The sequence below is a fragment of the Mesocricetus auratus genome, unplaced genomic scaffold (genome assembly GCF_017639785.1).
Source record: "Mesocricetus auratus isolate SY011 unplaced genomic scaffold, BCM_Maur_2.0 Super-Scaffold_100004, whole genome shotgun sequence".
Taxonomy (NCBI): Eukaryota; Metazoa; Chordata; class Mammalia; order Rodentia; family Cricetidae; genus Mesocricetus; species Mesocricetus auratus.
Window position 1 is genome coordinate 36602192 of NW_024429189.1, and position 24332 is coordinate 36626523.

General features: G+C 39.4%; 1 protein-coding gene across 4 annotated transcripts in view; it reads left to right on the forward strand.

Moving 5' to 3' along the window:
• Positions 1 to 24332, forward strand: part of B3galt1 (beta-1,3-galactosyltransferase 1) — a 560539-nt gene that overhangs the window by 480416 nt on the left and 55791 nt on the right. The window lies entirely within an intron of this gene.

The window sequence follows — 24332 nt, forward strand, 5'->3', positions numbered from 1 at the left end:
TCTGTATAATGTGTAGGCTGCCTTTTCTCCATGGATATGATAAGAGAATTCAGATGTAAAAAAACAGAAACTATGGTTCCATGTCAGAGCTGAAAGGTAAAACTAGAATGGAGTGTCCTATGCTATCCCAAGGTAAGGACCACACCAGGACATTAACAGGGTTCCTGGTTCTAGTCAAGAAGCAGGGAGGAGTGCACAACAGCAGAGCAGGCAAATAGAAGTCCCTAGGGAATTCTAATAAGGACCTGGGGTAGACTTGCTGATGACTCTGATGCTTTTATTTAGCATCCCCTCATGGCACTGGGTGAATGTTCATGGATCTCAAGTAGAATAGACTGCAGAGTTTGGACATCTCCTAAGTACACAGCAAGAACTTTCAAACTAGGCATGGGGGCACATTTCTATAATTCTAACACCTCATAGGTAGAGATAGAAGGATCAGGGATTCAAAATCAAGCTAGTATATATAGCAAGTCCTGTACAAAAGGAAAGAAAAAAAACAGAGATAGGGAGGGGGAGGGAGAAAGGAGAGGGAAAGACAGAAAATAATCAATGAAAGAAACAAAGATAGATGAATAGACAGACAGACAAACAGACAGATAGATGAAGGGGAGGAAGAAAGGAGAGAGAGAAGGAAGGGGTGGAGAAAAGTGAAATGCCCATATTCATTAGATGACCTACAACTCATGATTCCCTGGATCCAGACTTCATGTGCTCTACATGAACCCTACTGTAGCTTTTCAAGCAAAATCATCTTGAGAGTTTTCAGTTCAACAGTAGCACAAAAGTATTTTCTCCTTCACATGGATATAGTGTACTTAAATTGATTGTTCCATAAGTAAAACAGGTAATGATATGCCCTTCCTTGTGGAGGGAGTTTGCATGCATGTTAAGATTTTCAACAATTGCTTCTCTAAATACAATTTCTAAAGAACAATAGAATTATTTGTGAACTCCTTCTGAACATTCATAATTGTATTTCCTGTCAATGTTACTTTGAAAAGATATTTATAAACTCATAAAATTATTTCAGCATTAAAATAGAGATAGCAATAAGATTATATTAAAGAAATACACATTTTCGATTAAAACCTAGACATGACTTCTGACTCTATGCTTTATTTGATTACCAGGAAGCTATCATTCCCAAATAAGTGGTCTCAAAGCGGTGGGATTCTTAATTCATGGTAGTTTGGCAGAGAAGAAGAAAGCAAGCTGTCTGCTACAAATTCTCTATTCGTGGGGGAATAGGGCAGACAATTTTAAATTGAACACTCTGCCTTCCACAATGCTCCTGATTTCATACCAGCCAAGTAAAGTTTGAAACAAAAGCAGAAGTGATTAGGAAGAACGAAGAGCCTATAAAAAAAAGAATGCCTCTTTCAATGAGATTTAATCATGGAACTCAACAGGACTACACGGAAGGAAAAAAATGCCAAATGTTTGTGGCGCACCAGGGGATATTTTTCTACTTATCTTCGTGTCAGCTAAAACTGATGATGGTGAGAGAGGAGATGGTAGAAGCTGAGGCGCCCTGTAATTATTATTTCCTTGAGCCAAGTGAGGTGCAAGATCCATTATAGTCCCTTCCCACCTCTACCTGACGCCTGACTCTGAGTCACTGTGTAATGCTTCCCCCCCGCAGAGTGGGAGTTATTTTTCTGGAATCTGAAGTGGGAAAAAGTACAGTCATTTCCCACACATTCTCTTACCCTGAAGCTAGTTGGGAATTTATTTTCTTGTACCCGACAGAGCTGATATCTTTAAGAGTAAATAATGAGAAGGGGCAGGGTGACTACTTATCACGGAGTGGGAAGGGGAAGAAAATGCTGATCCTGACCATATTGATTCCCTAGAGAGAGAGAGAGAGAGAGAGAGAGAGAGAGAGAGAGAGAGAGAGAATAATAATAATAGAGGGATCAGAGTCTATGTGCTCTTTTGGTTCTTCTTGGTTTCAAATGCCAGGTCTAATGAAATTTAGTGAAGGTGCTGAGGTCATTAAGTTACTCTTTCTTTAGGAAACCACCCACCTCATTAGACTTAAAAACAGTTTTTCCAGGCTAGTAACCTCTGGTAGAAGCCAGGACTAATGACTACACACAGTAGAAATAAACATGGTCATTTGCAGGGTAACACTGGCAAGATGTAGGGAGGAACCAACAGAGACGACTACGAATGAGTACGGAGCTTATGGTGCTGAGGAATTTAGAGCTGTGGATACCTGGAGAATTCCTAGCCTTCTTACTTCCAAACCATTGTCCCCTGACTCTGTCTACTTAATGCTCCCCACTGTACCAAATCCCTGCACACCAGCCCAAATTCACAAACAATCAGAGACACTATGAGCAGTATACCATGGTGCCTAGGATGTCTACTGCTGGGAGACAAATTCTTCTGCAATGCAGTCTTCATGACATGCTTGGTTGTCTGTAGACAAGGTCTAATAGAAGAGGTGGTCTATTGCTTTTGGAACCATCCAAAGTTCTGTCTCTTTTATCTTGATGGTATAACTATTCTTAGATGTTAAAAAAGAGACAAAGAGAGAGAGAGATGCCCAGGTGCCCTCTTCATTAACAGTGGCACTGTTAATTAGGATGTTATTTTTAGAGAGCATTCTGGCACCGCAAGAGCTCAATAAAGTGATCATGCCCCTTGAGCTAATCATTCCCACCTTGGGGAATTATCAAAAGCAGCAACATTTAAACCTACTTGAACAAAGATGTTTATAGCCACCCTATTTGTAATCACACACAACTGGAAACAACCCAAACGCTCAACAATTAGGGAGTGATTAAGCAAACTTTAGAACTTCAATAAGAAAAAAAACCTCTGTGCCAATAAAAATGATAAGTACTGTAAAAGTACTGTAAAAGCCAAGGTAAAACAAATTTACATTACAAAGGATATCATTTATACTATTATAAGTATAGTATAAAGTTATGTACTTGATTACAGCAATGCCAGTCTTATCCTTAACAATAAGAAGGGACCATAATCTGGATGAGGTCATGTATCCCTAACCCAAAGTGCTTAGAACCAACGTGTTTGGATTCCAGTGATTTGGGAAAATTTGCTTATATATAATGAGCTTACATAATGAGCCATGTTTGGAAGAGGACCCTAGTCTAAGCATGGAATTCAACTATTACATGGATACCTTACACAGACTGAAAATGATTTATGCAGTATTTCCTGCTTTTACTAGGACCAGTCACAAGAGGTCAGACATTTATAAAATCCCAATGGAATCCAAAGGTTTTTGAGTTTAAAATATTTCAAATTTTGTGTATTTGAATAAGGACCATTCCATCAGTATATAGTTACTTGTCAGAATGAATAAAGATTATGTATTCTTACAATAGTTTGTGTTTTTCCATATAAACTATAAGCCAGTTTTAAGATATATTCTTAAAGGTACTAGAGTGGTATAAAATGTGCTGAAACTATGTTTGTTTAATACTCTGCATGTTCATTTATGGTATACTTCTGATATATACCACAGGGTCAATAATTATTAGTGGCCATAGAGGCCAGGGCTTTAAAACATTATATAACTGAAATTAACTAGAAGTAAGTACAAACTTGGCCTTCAATAACATTTACCAATTGCATTAAGATAAAGCAAGGTCAAAAATTCTGTAGCTAAGCAGTCAAAGGGGGGCTCAGAGCCTGGAGCTGAGTAAGAAGTACAAAGCAGAGATCAGGAAGGTAGTGGCAATTAGAGATGGAAAGTGGAGAAAGAATGTCAGACTCAAAGGCTGCAATAGAGAACTGAAAAAAGCTCTGTGTACCGGCGCCTCCAAATGGCAGCTTTTAAAGGATATATATATATATATATATAATCTACAAGCTCCAGGGTAGCAAAACCATGTCAATTCTAAGTCTCAAAAGAACAGTATCATTTTCAATGGTGGGCACCTTGATTGGTCTGTATTAATGATATTTTATTTAGTGATTTACCATTGGAATGAATCACATAGCTGATTGTAGCAAAACACATAGAATCCCTGAACGTCATGCTTCACTGGGTGTTTTACAATAGTGTGTATCTAGAATTATTCATGTAGGGATATCCTTATGAGTGCAGTAGTCAGTCAAACTCCAGCTCCCTGCTGCTGGGAGGCTTCTGCTTCGGGAAGCAGCAGCCACCTGATTATTGTTCATGAAGTCAAATGAGAGATGTCTGCAGCCCTTTCTGAAAGCTGACAATGCTGTGTTCACCACTGGGACTTTTCCACAACTACATTTCCAATTTTGTATCAGTAAACTTTTAACTGTTCAAATCAACAAGAGTCATTGATTCCGGGGTGCTGTGTTGAATCAATCTCCACTGGTCATTTCCGATCACTCCCGACAGTCAGCCTTTCAGAATGACTTCAGATGTTAAAGCAACACAGATACACATGAAAGGCTTGCTTCCTACCCAAATGTGCGGGAGCTGAAATTACAAAAGATACCTTGAACCCAGATCTTCCCTGTAAGTACAGAGTGGTAGAATGAGGACAGTTTTTGAAACTGGATTTGAGCTCGAACCTTGGGTAGGCTTTTCCCTGCAAAGAATATCTGGGTCTTCACCTGTAACATAAGAGTAATGTCGCTCACTTATAGAACTGCCACAGGATCAGATAAAACACACAAAAGAAGCAGCAGGTCAGCTTTTATATGACATTATTCGATTCTCTGTAAGAGAATGGGGCTGTGTTAGCGTGGGTTCATTGTCTACAATATTGTCCTTCTTCAGGGCATATTTAATGATAAGACTTCAGGCCATTGCTAGAATACCTTCCTTCTGTTTTTTTTTTGTCCTTGTATGTTATAGTAAGGACTTTATTATGCTAAATGTTAATTTGAAGTAAGATAAGTTACAAGTACTAATACATATAACTAAATGCATCTCCATTCCTTTGTCAGATATATTAGCACATAGGGGCACACAGACTCCAATGGTTGTTAAGGAAGTATCAGAGTTTTATGATGGATTATTTCTTTCTCGATGCCAATATATCTACTGGCACTTCTTGAAAACATTTTGTCTGTTTTAGTCATCACAATTCTTATAGGTGTTTAAAGTAAGCAGGGAATGACTTGTAGCCATGAGCATAAAGGAGTTTGGGGCACTGTGGGCAAAGCCAGTTCTCTGGTCCAGAGACTCTTAGTTAAGCAGTTTAGCATGAGCATGGGCCTCTCTCTATCTCTCTCTCTCTCTCTCTCATACACACTCGCACACGCACACAGAGAGAGAGAGAGAGAGAGAGAGAGAGAGAGAGAGAGAGAGAGAGAGAGAATCCGTGCATACATGCATTTAATAACGGCAACTGCTTTAGATGTTTGATGAGAACCAAGGACATTCTTGCCTGGTGAGTGATTGGGTCATGCTGCCCTTGGGAGTCACCTGCAGCACATGGAGAAAGTCCCTATCATGTATCAGGAAGTGAGTGTCCTAGAAAGTTCTCAAAACAATAACAGCACAGCAGTATCTGTTGATGATTAGAACAACAAACCAGGACACCCAAAATCTTTGTCAGCAATGGACGGGTGGAATAGAGAAGATCAGGAAAAAATGGCCTTAATACTACTGTTAGAGGCTAAGGTCTACCAGACAGGTCAAAGAAAAAAAGATGGCATCTAATTATATTTCTCTTGAAATAACTAAAGACTCAAAGGACTTCTCCTTACTGTCTTAAGTCTCCACTGTAGCCTAAAAGCTGACAAATGAGGAACTCAGGTCCCATCCTGAACAGAGAAGTGTTCTGTTCATCAGGGCACGTCACTGTGAGGCAGAGTTAGTTAAGTTACCCGTCAGCTGGAGCAACATAAGGAATATTGCTAAAAGTTGCCAAAACAGAGTCATTTCCAATGACCCATTCGCTTAGAGGCCTCCCTTGAGGACATCCCAGGAGCTGAGAATGCTCACTGGAGAAAGCACCATGTGTCAGCAGTGAGGACTGTTCAAGAAGATCCTGCAGATGTAGGTGGCATGGTGGCAGAGACCCAACAGAACTGTAAACCTACCCTTGAGCCAAAGGTCCAAGAACTAATGATATTGATGCTACATCACACTCCATCAACTCAGGTGTGATCTCGCTCTTCCTTGCATCTTCTCCATTCCTTCTCACAAGGCAGAGACAGCACAGAGTGGGGGCAAGGGGAGGAAAGTATCTGGGGTAAGTGAAGGAGTGATGCCAACGACACAGCCACCCCTCATCACTGCTTCTGTGGCCTGAGCTGGGATACAGTGTCCTTAAACCCAGTAAGAAGTTGCAATTTTTATTAAGGTGGACTTGAATTTTTAATAACATGGAATAAGACTTTCTAATGTTACACAAAGCAGGCAGAAAAATCTATGGAATATACACAGGAAAATGACCAAGGAGAGAAAGGTAGAACAGAATTGGTGCAAAATGTGAGAAAAGTTGAGTTCTAGTTCCTGACTGCATTCCAGTGGGTCCAGCCCACTCCATATGCTTGTGTCTATTCCCTGAGCAGAGAGACAAAGGCTCCCCTGCCACCTCCAGACTCAAAATTCGAAGGGCTCAGACAGTTTGAAATGGCATTTGTCCTCTTCAGAAACAAATCTCTCATTCTGTAAGGACTCCTTCAATTTCCTCCAGGCTGAAGACTTTTCTGACGTTTTTAAAACTGGAGGAACCATTGACTCACGTGTGTCCCACAATTCATTTAACTCTTAGTCAATCTGATAGACCAGGTGACAGGTCACTGTACCAATTCTCGTGTGTGTGTGTGTGTGTGTGTGTGTGTGTGTGTGTGTGTGTGTGTGTGAGAGAGAGAGAGAGAGAGAGAGAGAGAGAGTCTGTGTGTGTCTCTCTGTCTCTCTGTCTCCCTCTCCCTCTCTCCTCTCTTTGTACAGATGGCAAAACTATATAGCTCTCCCGTGAAATCTACTTCTGGTAGTGGTCCTGCCCCTGATAAAAACAAGACTGTAGATGTTGAGGAACACAGGCCCAGGAGTCAGACTTTGTGACTTAAATCTGCCTCTGCCACCATCTGAACTCTATTGTATTAGTTGTACATCTCTAGCCTCCATAGTATTGGTTTTGGTGTGGTGCACACCTTTAATCCCAGCACTCAAGAGGCAGAGATAGGAATATCTCTGTGAGTTTGAGGACAGCTTGGTCTACAAAGTGAGTTCCAGTACAGCAAGAGTTGTTACACAGAGAAACCCTGTCTCAAAATACAACAAAAACATCATAATATCTGCTTAATGGGTTTGTTTTAATGACTAGATTCAGTAGTGCCTTTGACATGTGTCTGGGACCCACATGCTAAATGATGGTAGATTGACAGAGCTCTACAAAATGATGATAGTGAAGTTAGCAATAATAGCAATCCATATTGAAAGGAGACTGCCAAAGCAAACTGATACATTCACTATTGGGTTGTAAATGTTATTACACCGACACAAAAGGACATTTGCTTTCCTTTGCACATGCTGGGGAAGGGAACTTCTCTATCTGCCTCCTCCCCCACAACTCTCAGCTCCATCATGGTCAACAACCTCTTTGCACCCTGTGGTCATTAGCTGTAAAGAATGAACCCAGGCCCCCTAAGATAGTGTTATCTGTCTTGAACAATTCATAACAGGGATGAACGAGGCAGATACATTATGCTTCCACTGGCTCCCTTTGGTTTTTTGTTGTTGTTGTTGTTGTTGTTTTGTTTTGTTTGTATAACACGCAAGGACAGACAAGTGGCTCAAAGACAGACAAATGCTTTGAACTTCTCTAGAGAAGAGCCCCAACTAAAGAGACTGGATAAGCAGGGAGACTTTTTCAGCCCCATGTTTTATTTGGTACCCCCTAATCTGAGATATTCATCATCTCACTGGCAAGTCCCAGAGTCACACTCTGTTGCTAGTCTTGATGATCTTAGATCAGTTTGACTCCCTCTTATTTTACAAAGAACACCCTCCCCGCACACACACACATACACACACACACACACACACACACACACACACACACACACGTTCCAAGAACCCCATTCTCACCCAAGAGGGTCTCAATAGACATTCTAGCTTCTTTTCCTGCAGGCAGAGTTGTTCAGTCTGGAGTCCTTTCCAGTGCTGTCAACTGGAAACATCAAACTGAGTTTTGAATTCTGTGTCCCACACAGTGTGCCCAGAATGTCACGCTGTGAATCTGGTTCTCTGGGGAGAAAGAGAGAGTTCTCGAAACTGAGACTTGTCTGAATCTCTAATAGATGAATGTGGGGCTCGTCATCCAATCCCACCTTTCCATCTTTGGATCAAAGCCACACCCTGTACAAGCACAAACTGTCTCTCAGACATCAGGTTATGAACTTGATGGAACAGGCATTTCTCCCATTTTGAAAAAAGCCAAAAGAAAACAATACAAACAAACGAAAGCACAAATGAATGACACCATCTCCTCATGCCCCCCACCGAAACGTATCAAATCTCTATAGTAGGACAGAGCCTGGCCAGCTTCTCCCATCAGCCTTGCGTTCCCTTTCTTGTCTAGTGCCATTCCATGTTGATTAAAATAATGAATTTCCCTCCTTCTAATTGATGGTCCCTTGGCTACAATTGAGGAGAAAAAAATGCTCAGCTGAAGCTTTGAGATAATGGTCTGTGTTGACCTAATTAAGTTCTTAAGCAAGGTACTTCCGCTTTTTCCTAGTTTGTATTATTTATTTCTTCCTAGCTGCCCTTTTATGGAGATGTGGCATAAATTCAAGGAGATCCACTTCAAATCCATTTGCTGGCACTGCTTCAAGGGTTGAATACAAATTACTGTTTATCCACCAAACACTTACATTGCATTCCTGCATGCTGGGCAGCATCCTAAGTGTTTTATAAACATCGGCGCTTTTCACATTCGCGACAACTCAGTGGATGGGCATTCTCATCAACTCCACATACATGTACACATGGGAAAACAAAGCACAGGTGGGTTAAGAAACCCAGCCAGTGCCACACAGCTGGCTGTAACAGGATTCACAACCAGATAGCCCTGCTCTGGAGACCATACTCACCAATGGATGATCCTACCTGGTTTTATTATACATAAAGCGTATATATATATATATATATATATATATATATATATATACATATATATGTATGTATACTCATATATACATATATGTATGTATACTCATGTATATATATTTATGTATATATATGCATATGTATATATATACATACACACACACTCTAAATCAAAATACATCCTTGATCTAGGGTATTTGTCATCATTTTTACATAAGGAAAGAAACTAGTATCTAAATGTCTAAGTGGCTTTTCCAAGTAATAAATAAGCAGTTCTGAAATTCAGTACATTGCTTGTACATCCAAAACCCAGCTACCTTCTGCGTGTCTAGGTCAAAACAGGGTATCTGAAGAACATACACAAAGGAATTTCTTCTATAGAATCTCATTTCCTTACTTGACTTTGCTATCAATACAGTCATTGGATCAGGCCTTTAACTAATTCAGAGCACATATGCCCAAAGGGTCCTGTAATGAATCCATTTGTAAATTACAGAGAAAGTCATAAATTATTTCCACATAAAGAGAGCATAGATCAAGGCTGCCATATTCCTATGAGCACTGTGGTACACCCTTAACCTAAATCATATTTTCTCCTTGTAAATGGGAAGGAAAATTACATTGTCTTGACCTTTGGATCACTGAATCTTGTATTTATTTTATATATTTCTCAAAAGAATTCACAAGGAAATACAGTCACTTAACCTTCTCCTAGAAAAGTGTACAAAGCAAAAATCCTAGGCATGAAGTAGACATACAGTTACTGCTCCTTTATGGATTGACCTATCGAACAACTCATACTTTGATCATTATTTAGCACAATTTATGACTTCTAAGAGACCATTTATCAATAACTCCTCAATGATTTTTTCAAAACAAGTACAAATAAGAAAAGGACAATTTACTCTAATCTCTTTGATAGGACCCTGATTATTGTCTTATTGATCTCAGCGTGCCGTGACAGCATTGTTAGCTCTAGGTTGAGGCCACAGAGATACAGGGTACCTTTCTCACTATACTGTTTACAGAGAGGGGTCAGGGCGAGAGTACCTACATCCAGTACACATTCCACAAAATGTTAGTACATGAATAAAGTGCTGTGACTTGAAAATAAATAAAACATGACCCCTGTACTCAAGAATTTTGAGGACTGGTGAGGAAATGGAGTTACAAAGATTATCCTAAGCCGGGTGGTGGTGGCACACGCCTTTAATCCCAGCACTCGGGAGGCAGAGGCAGGCGGATCTCTGTGAGTTCGAGGCTGGGCTGGATGGATAGCCTCCAAAACAATACAGAGAAACCCTGTCTCGAAAAAAAAAGAAAAAAAAGATTATCCTAAGACAGGTACTGGTACAGTTACCTATAAGGCACTGAAGCGACATGAAAAGAGGGTTGTCAGCTAGCCACACAAGCCAGCCAGCATTCTATCTTTTTGCTGGATTCTGAAAGGTGAGTAAGGGCCAGTTAAACAGTGTCTAAAAAGAAAATTTTATGATATGAAACTTGACAAGACGTAGATCATACAGCACCTTTTACACCATGAAGATGTTTGAACTTTGCTCACATTTCCCAACAGTACACATACATTAAAGAATTTGAGAGAAAGGATGACAGGACATTGGTCCTTTACTGAAGAAAAAACTGAGTGTGCTAGATGGATGGAGACTGGGGGGGTGGAGGTCAGTAAGAAATCATCCTAGGAGCTCAAAAGAAAGGCAACAGAACAAAACCAAGGCAACGGGACAGCAATTAGGAGATAAATTGCTAGAACTGAGAGAATGACACCATGGAAAGTCTAGTAGATGTCATTTATTATGTGACTTGCTGTGAGGAAGGTAGTGTCATGCTCTAGATTAGGTCAGGTATTAATCACTTTGGCTATTGACAGCATCAAACAACAAGAAACTCCATTAAGGCATCATAAACTAATAGAGACTTTATGACTTCCAGGAAGCATAGCACAGAAACCATGTAAGGTCAGGATTGGTCCATTCAGCCACCCCTGCCAGAGTCCCTGTTTTCTTTCTACTTGTGGTTCCATCTTTCCACCCTCCACACTGCTCACAAACATGGCACACGCATATAGCCCCAAGGATTTCACACCAACCTATGGCACTAAAAATAGGAAAGGAGCTGTGCCTATTTCAGATAAGGAGCTCTATTACCAGGCTCCCGCAGCTGCCCACTTAAGTCTAGGTACTAGGGCAGACAGAATCCAATGTCCTACTCAGCCCTGCCTTCTACAGAGGAAATGGGGACCTGCAGAGCAGAGCCAGGACCAACTTTTCATAGCTCGTGGTAAGGACAAAGATGGGGAAAGTCTTCTACTAAAAAAGGGCCCAGAAGAATGAGGCTGCACAGGAAATGGCCTGAGTTGCTGCAGGGAAAACAAGAATTGAGCAATTCTTCCACAGCCTCTTGTGAAGGTAAGGCAAGTGGGCCCAAAGAAAAACTATAAAACCAAGATGAAAAATGAACAGAAAGACCGGAGAACACTCAGCCTAAAAATAAAAAGGGATGTTTCCATCAAACCCCTGCCCCCAGTGCAGGGAACTATGCAGAAGTGGAGGTGGGAAGAAAAGTGTACCCCAAAGGGGGTAGGAGACACCAACAAATCAAGGCCTTCTAGACACAGCAGGGCTGGTGCATATATGAACGCACAGAGACTGAGACAGCAGCATACACAGGGCCTACATAGGTCTGTACCAGATGGGATCTTAGAGCTGAAAGGGCAAGGGGAGACATGCCCTATCCCTAACCCAGAAACTATTTCCAACTGATGATCACTTGAAATGGAAACAACAGTTTTCTCCAAGAGTCTCACGGCGAATACAAACCACTCTCAAGAATAGGCCCCCGTGCCCAGCAGTCAATGACCAATACAAAGCAAACTCAATGGCCTCTTTGGAGGTTCTTTGTCTCATTACATTGTCAGGGCATTTTCTTAACCTTACATGTCCATTGTGTATATATTATGGCTTCTGGTCATATCTTTTTATGGGATTCCTGTGTGTGCAAATGTGTGTGTCTACATATGTATGTGTGTCTTGTGCTTTTTCTTTGGCTCTTTTTCTTGTTTGGTTGCTTTGTCCCACACCAATTTGTTTTGTTTTATTATATTCTATTTTGCTATTTTTTTGGTTGCCTGTTTATGTTCTAAGGAGAGACAGAAAGGGTGTGAGTCTGGATAGAAGGAGACATGGAAACGAACTGGGTTGGGGGTAGAAAGGAAAGAAAACTGAAATCAGAATATAGTGTATGAAGAAAATCTATTTTCAATTAAAAGAAATTTCAACGTTCAAAAAGTTTCCAAAATATAAATAAACAAATAACCCATGTTTTCAAAACTGTGAGGATCAAGCTGGTAGCTTGCATACTTTTGATTTATAGTCATAAGAATTTAGGCTTCCAGCTGATGTTGGGCTGGCACATCTCACCCCACACACTTAGCAGCTACCTGGATCACAGACACTCACTTCCAAGATTTCAAGCATCAGGGTTTCTGTAGCCATCAACTCCATTTCTCTATAATGTCCTCATAAGGGAAACAGAGAGATATTGGACCCTAGACATTGCTTTTACTCCAGTGTTAGCCCATTTCCTCAAATGGGATTTTGGAAAAGTAAGGAATTTGGGAGTTTCTCCCCTGCATCTTTTAGTAAAGAGGCATCTCGAATATTGTTTTGTGCCCTCTCTGGCACTGAAAGCCCTGTGACCAACAAAGAGACCTTAGTGCTCTGAGCCCTTGTCATAGCCTGGAGAACTGCCTCTATCCCAAACATTCTAGTGCTGCTTGAAACGAAAACGTGTTCTCCTGTGTTTAACATCAGTCTGATTCAATTACTTTTCAGCTTTATTATTTCTAAATAAAATGAATCCTCACAGTGAGCCTGACAAATGTCATGTTTTTTAATAAAGAAATGCACAACCTAGAACATCTTGCTTTACTTTGTGAAGTAGATTAGAAATATTTCTGTTGATTTACAGCTGTGTAAAAAAATCACAGTAGAAGTATCTGCTGTGTTGCTTAACTTCATATTATTTTTAATCAGATGACTTAATAAACAAATTATGTTTAGAAAATTCCCTCTTTAGTGGTCACACAGTTTAACTGATATCTTAAACTGTTGACCCTTCCCTGGATAACGCAAAAGACCTGAAGGTCAAAAAGCTGTGCTGTGTCCCTAATTTTCTTTACTGTTGAAACATACCCACAATGCATTTAGTAAAGCCACTTTGATATGTCAAAAGGTCAACTTCATTGTCACTGTTTTTATAACATGCTATTTGTTGAACAAATTCTATTTCCCTCTGTAGATATTTAAGTTGGAATGCACTAATGTAATAAACTGCTGACCTTCATCCTGGTCACCTAGTTATACAAAATCAAACTCATCCAAGACCTATCCCTTGCTTTAAAATCCCTGCCTCCATGGAAGTTGGAAGGTAAATAATCATACAAGCTCCATATACCAATGGCAAGATAAAAGGAAATGGCTCTCTTTTTCCCCCTTCAAAATTATAAATGGATTGATGGAAAATTGAATACGTGCTTTGCTTGCTGATTGCAAACAGTGGATTACTAACAAGAATAAATAAATTGGGTGACTCAGTGGGCACCCTCAGAGAATAACAAGAGTAGGGTGGGTCTCCACTGTCAAACCCAGCTTTGCCTATCATTTTGAGCATTTACATTAAAATTGTATTGGCAAATGACTATTCTTATAGTTCCAAGAAGATGTAAGATTAAGAGAGCTGAATTAAAAGAGAGATTAAATTAAAGGGAAAATAAGAAACAACTCACTTTACTTCACCCTATAACAGAAATCGAAGGGAAAGCTATTTTGGGACCAGCTGGTGCTAATGCTCCCTTTTGAAAGTTATAAATAGGAAACATTGGTTCTTAAAGCCTATCTCTACACCCGCTTGCACCTTTCCCCCGGCTTTCCACACCTTTACCAGAATTGTATTTTCATTTGCCTGAATTCACTAAAATAATTGGTCACTTTTTTATCTACATTTAAAAAACATTCCTACACCCAACAATGTTCTGTTCTGTGGTATCATTCAGTCCTCTCTCGTTCAAGCCCTACTCAAACCCATGCTATTCTCTAAGGAAAACCTTGAAGCCTGGGCTGACCCCTATTCTCAGATCAGTGGCTCTTACCTGACACAAGGAGGGCCCATGCTGGGTTGCAGCCTCATCTTTCCAGGGAACAGCTAGTCCTTTTAGTTGTTTTAAATCCCAACACATTTAAAGCCAATCAGGGGTACTAAAAAATTATCTGATATTTTCTTCTGACAAACTGAATCTGTCATGTGTACAGAAACTTCTGATGCTTGCATGAGAGTAATTTGAGAGAACACAGAAGGTAATCATGTTTGGTTAATCATATTTTGTGCCATGAATTCATATTATAAGGATCTGATTCCTGTTGAACTGCCTGCATTAAATTGTGTTTTAATATCAGTCTTGGGCTTTTATGGAGTTGATTCATTAACTGATTGGAATACGCTTCATCATGTTGGATGGTACTCATGATATAATTTATCTCACCCTCTGTGAAAAATAGTTCTAGAATTTAAATGAGAAAAAACTTATCTATCTATAGAAAGCACCATGCTTCCTTTTTTATTTTCAGATTTTAAAAATCAGTATATAAGAAACTTATCATATTTGTTATCTTTGCACTGCCTGCCAGGGAGCTCACTTCAAATTGTGGGAAGGCTACCCAGCCACCAGTGAAAATAATATTTCTTACAGATTACATATCTGATTCTTTCATAACTTGTGTCTGTTTTCCCATTTATTATTTGCCTTGTGATTATATTTTATGCTTTTAAGTCTTGATGTAATGACATGGGGTGTATGTGTAGTAAGTCAACAACTAAAATGATCTTATTGTGGCATAAGGATTTTCAGAATTTACAGCTTATAAAGGATTTTTTAGAGAATTACAAACAAATATTTTATCCTTTCTTCTAAAAACAGAGAAAACCATGAATGAACATGATGGATAATATTAGACATTAAAAAGCAATTAGTAAAAATGAAGAAATTTTTCCCAATGAGGTCGGTTGATGAGGGAAACTGGAGAAAGATTTTTCCAGATGTCACAAAATAAATGGAGAGTAGTTTTACAAACTTTTGTGTCATCTTGAATACGTGATCATCAGAGCCTGAGCTCTACTTAAGACTGTTGATACTTCCAATTTGTCTCTTGAGATTATGCTTCATCATTGGGTCATTCCAGTGGTACAGAACAGTATGCTTCCTGCTTTCATTAGTTTTCTACTTGCCAAGAAAAGTCAGTGAGGAAAGAATGGTTTGAGGGCACAGTCCATTGTGGCAGGGAAGCATGGCAGCAGGAGTATAAGGTGGCTGGGTCCAGTACATCCATAATTAGGATCAGAGAACGCTCATACCCCCATGTCCTCCTTTGTATTCACTCTAGAACCTCAGCCCGTGGAAGAGTGCTCCCCAAATTCAGGGTGAGTCTTCTCACATTGTTTTAAACCATGTGAGACTCACCTAGGGGTTCATCACCTAGATGGTTCCAAATCCTATCAAGTAAATCATGATGATTGGCCATGACATAAACTAGTACATCTTTTAAAATGCCAAACAATTCTTCGGCTGCACAAGGCTTCTCTCTGAAAAATATTTCAGGGAGCTTGGAGGTTTCAAGCAATGCACTTTCATCTTATGTTGCTATAGATACCATTTCCTTAATATGGCACTTGTTATAATCCTTTGTGTTTTTTTAATTCATTCATCTAAGAGTAATAAATTATCAAATTAAAAGACACCTACATCCAAGCATTTGTCTGTCTGTTGATGAAAAATCAACTCCAAAACACAAGCAATTGTTTTTGAGACCTAGAATCAACAGCAGAATTAACATTGGGGATTTTTTTCTTTATTAAACTTTTACTAAGAAGGATTTTCTCACAAGTGTAAACAGACTTTAGAAATTGTTTCAAGCCATATTATTAAACTTGATTTTGAGTTTTGAAAAGTCACACATTCTGGAACACTCTAACTGGCGGGTCATGATTTCATTTCTTTGTCTGGTGCCTGTACTTATCAAGCTTTGAAGAGACTATAATCTCATTAAAATTTGAGGTGCAAGGTTTAAAGCAAATGTTAAAGGGCAACCTAATTACTTTATGAAATCTGAAATATACGTTCAAGACCCACACACAGAAGTTCTTAGTTTTAGCCACAATTCTGACCTTGTCAAAAGTTCTATTAATGCAATATTTACTCTCTCTCTCTCTCTCTCTCTCTCTCTCTCTCTCTCTCTCTCTCTCTCTCTCTCTCAAAAAGCAGGGATTTTATTTGCTTTGTCCACTGTGTGTGCAACTCCTAAAATAGTCCCTAACTCAAATCTACTCCCAGTCCACATTTATTAAACAAATGTTAAGAGTCCAGAATGAGAGAAAGTGAACATTTCATTATCAACTCCACTGATGCTCATTTAACTTTTACCCATCCTTTCATGTTAGAGATACAAAGCTGTCCTGACAGGAAGTCCCAGAGGAAACTCACAGTCACTGAAACATTTCCCTGGAGATCAGCGCTCAGCACCATTGTGTGATGCTTCCAAAAGTTTGGAACCTCAGGATTGTTCATCCCCATGATGAAAGAGCCTGTGGAGTCTTTGCTTACTGTTAAAGCAAATGTTTTGGGAAATACCATCAAAATCTCCTCCCTCACAATGCATTATTATCCCATTCTGTCCACAGTCTTCCCAAGACCTCCTCCACAAGTAAGCAAAATCAACAAAATATAAAGATATGAAATATAGTCACAGCCTGAAGGGAAAATACTAACTACACACACACACACACACACACACACACACACACACACACACACACATTATTATCTGCCCTATCTAACCACAGACTTTTCAAACTATAGAATTATTTGTTGGTATCTGAAACTCCTTTGGCAACGGCTAGTAGCGACATACCTTATTTTTTGAGCTTTAGGAGAGGGGCTTCCATTGAGGATACAAAGAGAGACTTTGGGGGATTAGTAATTGTCTGGGTGAACCAGGACCTCGGGGAGTCCCTAGACTGTAGAAAGAGCTCAGATGCTCAGCTTACATGATCCATCCTGGAGGCCCAAAGAGGATGAAGTGTTGAAAGACTGAGTTAATAGAAGGCATCTATAGAATGGAGACACATTCTGAACCTGTACTTAGAAACCAAATGCAAAAGGATGACTGGAAAGGAGTCCCTGGCTGAATACTACTGAGAGTTGTTTACATAGACAGACTCATGAGGGAACAATCAACCACACATATAAATTAGGAGCTAATACCTTAACTTCTCAACAAAGGATCAATTTCAAGAAGTCTGTTGGCTAGTCACACACAGAGATTTGAAAATATAGGTCCTTCAGGACAGTAGTTAAAAACAAAGCAAGCTGATTCTATTTGCCCTAAATCAAATAATCTGCCAAATAGACAAGCAATTCAATCATTTCCTTGTCTTATCTTAGAATGAGTAAGAAACATCACTGTAGACATAAGAGGTAGGAGAGAAAATGTGAGCCTTAAATAATTGCCTTTTGCCAGACTACTCTTAAACTTAAAGGTGAGAAACATATGCCTTATATTAGTGATGTTTTCCTTCACTACATCACATATGCCCATTACTAAAATTTGGCTAATTCCTTAGGAAACACCTAATAGTATATCCACATTCTATTACATTTCCTCAGAGGATTTAAATGTTTCTTATTTTCTACAATGAGCAGCTTCAATTTCATGCCACAAGACAGCACAGATTTTAGGATAAGTTAGCATGGGACATTCTGAAGGGGTTGGAAATAGTATTTTGTTTAGGTTACCATAATACATCATCAAGGCTTGCATGTAAATTTCAAGAGCTTCTTGAGTAAAAAATGTATTTAAAACCATGTGACTCCTATGCATTCTTAGCATCAAGCACCACTTTCATAAAATTATCCTCAGAGAAAGCCCCCATGATAAAGCCAACTATTATCTCTTGGTATCAGGCAGGAGAGGGTTCCATAACTGTTTCTTTAGTGTCCCAGAACAAGTTGAATATCAAGATGAAAGAATTATTCATTCTCTTTATCTATAGGTAAGTATGTCACAGATATAGTAGAGTAACACTATAGTCCTGAGGGCCTAACATGAATGGTTAGCAGTATGGTGTCTTGGGCTGCATTCCTCCTGTGAGCTCAGGCTTCATGGAAAGAGTACAGCCCAGTCAATGCCCAGCATATGAATTTAGAACCTAGTCAATATGATGGCAGGCAGTTTCAAAAACTATAAGATATAAATGTAGTTCTCAGATATGGACTGAAAACCTAGTGTAAAATAAGGTATAAGAAAGAGAAGGCCTGGAGGTAGGTACTCACAGACCCCAGTGGGGTGGTTGATCCCACTTTATTAGATTATTTCCCTGTATTATTTTTAATTATAAAATTAATATTTTGCAAGGCATTTGTAGCACATGCCTTTAATCCCAGAACTGGGGAGGCAGAAGCAGGCGGATCTCTGTGAGTTCGAGGCCAGCCTGGTCTACAGAGCGAGTTCCAGGACAGCCTCCAAAACAATACAGAGAAAAAACCAAAAAGAATTAACATTTGAATTCATATTGTTATAAATAGTCCAAACAACACAGAGCATACGAATTAGAAAAGAAGGCACTTTGCACTGGCTATTACACCATCCTCTCCCCTTCCCAGAGGTCAAGTCTGTTAATTATTTCCTAAGTGCTTTAGTTTGGGATCATGCCTAAATATTTAATGTAATACAACCAAGTGTTTCAGCTATTTACATAATGGGATGCAATTGTAATTGAAAATCTCATCATATTTATCATATCCACATTCTATTATACATCCCTGTGACATTATAGCTGCTTCGTCAGGAATTCTAGAAAGGTTTGTGGAGTGTATCTAATCCAGGAGAGATGACTCCTTAATATTTAAAATGCTGTTGTCAATATGTTGTTGCAATGTTTTTATGCTTCTCAGATTGAAAAATAATCATAACAGAACCCTCCAATGAAGCTGACAGTACTTCAAATGAGTTTGTATTTTTTAATCACACAGGTACATATGCATATTTGAAAAGTTAATGGTGCCTACATGTATGAGACATAATTGAAGCTGTAAATAATGACTGGCATAAAGATGGATTGTAGGAGGACCACAACCACCCCACAAGCTCTGCTACAACCATCACCACTCACATACACCTTAGCTGGGACATATCAGTATCAGATTTTACCAAGTTCCCATTGAGCACAGAAATTCACTTAAAGTTAGGCACAAAACCATGTGCAATACAATTCTAAATGGGTCATTGTTTGATTTTCAGATATTTATGTGTTTTGAAAAGCAGATAGATTTTCTATTTCAAAATAGCTCGATTATGTTTTGATTGCAGCGTCAGATTTTCCAAGGATCTCACGTCTCAAATGGTGTAATCACTTATACATACGTTGATAATTGCTTTACAAAAATAAAAACTGTTGCTGTGGTAGTATGGGCCTATGGGGTGTTTTCTCTCATCCTTCAGGTTCCACAATATGCTTAGCTCTATTATTTTGGAAAATATGTTGCTGGATTCTGGATATAAAGGTATCTGCAGTCTTACTGTATGGAAGGGAGGAACTGACACGTGTGCCCGTGTTTTCTGTTGGAGTCTTGTCCAAGCCAGGTCTATATGCCTGCTTACACATCTCTCTGACCTTCAGCAGATGGTTTTGCTCTGCTTCCTTGGTTTCATTAGCTTCCTGAGCGGAAGCCCGAGAAATGAAAGAACGCTCATTCCATTCCTCCAAACCTCTCCCTAGGAACACATTTCTGTTTATAGGGTACACTTTACTGACCCATTCATGCTCTCATTCTACCACATGGGCCACAATTCAACTGAAAAGTGAGCAGGGTAGGAATGGCCTAGAGATGGCCCCATGAAAGAGTTGTTTTCACATGGAGGTAGAATTCACAGGTCTCGTGTTCATTACTATATTTTTCCATAAAGTATTCCATGAAATATGTACACATATGCCCTGAATATATAAATCCCCAAATTGTCTTAATTTATCCCCCAAACAAAGAGAAAAGTCAGCTTCCAGGTATTTGGAAGTCAGACTAAGAAAGTTTTAATCACTTCCTTGGAGTTACTATTGTGATTAGTGTAATGTATACAGGTAGAAATGAGTAACTTGGGGTAACTGTTAAATCTAGCACTGATCACTCTAGCCATCTGTGTACTACAAAGCGCATTGTGGTTTATTGCCTAGAGTTGGAGATCAAGCTGCATCTACAAAGCCTCCTGGCTCCCACTTAATGCCCCCACACAAGAAAAACACACAGACTCAAAGACAGCTTATCAGATAATTTTTAATAGAGTCCCAGAAAACTCTGCACATATTCCCCAAGGTCGTTGATAGTTATCTTGGCAGAAAAATAGTTTATTTACCTCATATCTGTTCAGTTAAAATGTATAGCTTCCTCATTGTGAGTAATACGGCAAAAAATAATAACACAAGAACAAAGCATGAGGACTTAGCATACATACCCTAATCCAAGCCAAAACCAGCTTCCCAGACATCACAGACATTCAAGGCAAAAAAGCAGAGAAAGCTGACATATTTCTCTTGATAGAGAAAGGCATGAGTGGCTGCTAAGACCCTTAGCAAACAGGATTCTAGAATGCACAACTTGGAAAATAAAAAAAAATTCAAGTATTTATGAAACGAGGTAGATAGGAAACTGCATTCATGTAGTATAATTGTAGGGGATGTGTTAAGACTGTAAATGTTCTCTTATGAAATTCTTTCTTTTCTAATGTATATTGCATTTATTTATCTGTATGTGTGCAATAAGAATGCCTTGCAAAACCCATAGGATGTTCGTAATTTTAAAAACTAAATTTGATCATCAACACAGGAAGATGCAATAGTTTAAAAGTCTGACAACCGAGTATGTATAAAGATTTATCTCATTCTTCAGTGTTTTCTTGGGACAAACTTGAGGGTACAGAATTATTTGTAAATAACTCATTTATCAAGGCTTATGTTTTCTAAGTCATTAAAACTTTCATATTCCCCAAAAGTATCATGAATTTTTATCAAAAATTTTAAAGATGCATGATATAATATATACTTGAATGTTAGACCTTAAAAACAAGTTGGACTTTCTTCATTTTAAATCTCCAAGATCTAGCATTCAAATTACATATAAAGTGAAATGGGAAAACAGCTGTTGAATTACTGAAAGAGTAGCTCCATTTAAAATCTGAAGAGAAGACCAGATCATTCTCAGGAGTCCATGCTACATTATTCAAGAGTCCTTTTAGATGAACAGAAGCCTCAACTTCATCAAAGTTCCTTGTCACCTGAATTATGCCTGTCTTAAAGGGACACAGGACTGTGAAGATGGCTTAGTAGGTAAAATACTTGCAGGGTAAGCATGAGGACTAGAGTTGAGAACACATGTAAAATCTAGGAGGGCAGGGTGTCCTGCCTTTAATCTCAGTCCACAGGAGGCAGAAATGGGAGGCCCCAGAGTAATTTGGCTATCAAGACTAGCCCAAATAGCAAGCTCTTGGTTTGGTGATAGTTTCTTCCTTGATATATAAGGTTGAGAGTGATGTATGAATATGCTCAACATCAACCTTGTGCTACCACATGAATGCACACACAAGAACTTGCATACAAAAACTTGCATACCAATACACACATGTGTGCCTGCAAACATACAGACATATGCTTTCATGCATGCATATTAAATAATTAATACAAGTCCTTTTATATTCCCAGCTTTGAGAATAAAATAACAATATTGTTCTTTAAGTAGTGAATAATTCAGAAAGGAATTGTGATGGTTAATATTGATAGCCAAGGTAACAGGACCTGAGAGAGACAAACTTCTAAACATGCCTGCTAGGGGTTATCTAGTTTGAATTAATTGGGTAGGGAAGCTCACTATAAATGATGCAGGCACCATTCCTTGCACTAGGATCCCTGATGGAATAAAATGGAGAAAGTTAGCTGAGACCCAACATTCATCATCTCTGCTTCTTGACTGTGGATTCAATGTGACCATCCATCTCCTATTTCTGTTATCATACCTGCCCTGCCATGATGGACTGTATACCCTGAAATGAAGCCAGAATAAACTTAATGCTCCTTTAAGTTGTTTTTGTCAGGTATTTGCCACGGCAGCAAAACACATGACTAATACAAGACCTGAACAGATTTTAGAGTCCAGATGTGGCCCAAATTGTATGTAATTCAAGTGAGATGAAGACATTGGCATAGACCGAGCCTGGACCCTAGTTTTGAGACCTGTGTTAAGTTGTGATTTGTAAGTCAGAGTAATATTATGCAATGAATGAGCATGTTTTGGAAGTGTGTATTCCTGTTCTCATTGATGCTTGCTGAAGAAATATAGCGGATGACAGAGTAGACACACTCAGTTCTGAATTGGTTCTTTCTGGCTCTAGTCTCGTGTGCTAAAATCACAGCTGCTTAGGCTGGGGAGATGGGTCTGTTGGTGAAGTGCCTTGCTGCACAAGCACAGGGATCTCTAGATCCTCCATAAAAGCCAGATGGGGCAGCAGGTCCTTGCATTCCTCATGCTGGGGAGATGGGGGCAGAAGATTCACGGAGCTTGCTAACCACCCAGTCCAGGCAAATCAATGAATCCCAGGTTCAGTAATGGACCCTACCTCAAATAATAAGAGAAAAAGATCCCAAAATAAGCCCCCAGCTCGTTCACACACTCACATTTGTACTTGAACAGATGAGGAGCAAAGCTGAGAGGAATTTCTGTATGGTCTGTTTGTCTGTCTGTCTGTCTGTCTATTAAATCCCTTGTCTCTCTTTGTTTTGCATGTGCCCTCTCTGTGGGATAGAAAGACACACACAATTCAAAGGTAGTTTTGAATACAGAACATTGTAGATAAGAAGATTTATTTAGATTGTGCCCTGGAAAGTTTCTGCTGCCTCAGTTACTAGTGAATTCTCTCACATCAGCTCTCTGAGCTTCCTAAATGTATAGGTACCTGCTTTAGTATGCCTTCTTAGAAAATACTTGGAATTATTTAATCCAAAATCTTGTGTAGCTTGGACAGCAACTCTAACGTCTTCTCCCAGTTTATGATATATGGTCTAACCTGACTCCAAAAATATTAATGATGTTATTAAACAAAGAATTCTATAATTAGTGTCCTTCCACCTCATTGAGATAAGTAAACAGGTTTATTAGTAGAGGATGGTAATATCATCTAGCTATATCATTTTAGGTTTTCTTGCAATTATATTTTTTTCAGGACGTGACTGAGTCAGAACTAGTTCTTAAACTTTGACAACATAACAGAGAATTTGAAGATCATTTCATCATGTGGTACCCATTTTTCAGAAAGGCAGACATACACATCTCTGGCAGCACAGTGGGGATAAAATAATAACTTGCATAAACTCCTAATATGATATATGTTTCCCTCTCTGTAACCCATATAAAAATAAGAACTGATCACAGGATTCTGGACATGGAGGCCTATAGAAACATTAGATCTAGTTCAAAATTTACTGGTCCACCAGTTTTCCAGGGAATGAGGGCTAGAATGGATACCTACCTTGATTCCTAGCATTTACCTATGGCTGTGTTACAAATGCCTCATCCCTGCCAGCATCAAAGTGACTAAACCTGATGCTGTAAAGAGATGGGAACCACTCTGTCCTTTGGAGCCTGTGCAAGCAGGCAGTAGCAGGCACTAGACTCTGCAGGCCCAGCTCGGATCTGCTGTGATGGGGCCTCTAGTCTCACCTCCACAGCAGGGTTTGTTCCTACCAACAGGCCCTAATGGACTTCCTGCGCAGAAGTCTTGGAGTCGCAGAGTCTATTTCTCAGAGATGCCCACTATGACAAAGAGAAAGTGAAGTTCATTATTGATGAAATTTAGAGCTAGGAAGCCCTCTGTTCCCTCACCTAAATCCACTAACTAATGAGATCAGCTGTTTTCTCCACCTCGCTTCCCACTGAGTCACAGAAATTACCTGGGTAAGCTGGTAAATAAGCAACTGAGCAGTGTGTTCTGTTTTATTCAGTTGGTCCCCAGGCACTTCTTTTATCCCACAAAGCTGGATCCAGTGTGGCCAGAAGCTGAGATTAGAAACCGGCATGCAAAGTCCTCTGTTATCACAGAAGGAGGGAGACTGGAGAAGCTAACCCTGATGTCCAAATTATTGCTATCTTATTTACCCCGATATGTCACTAAGATTCTCACTTAGCTCACACTTG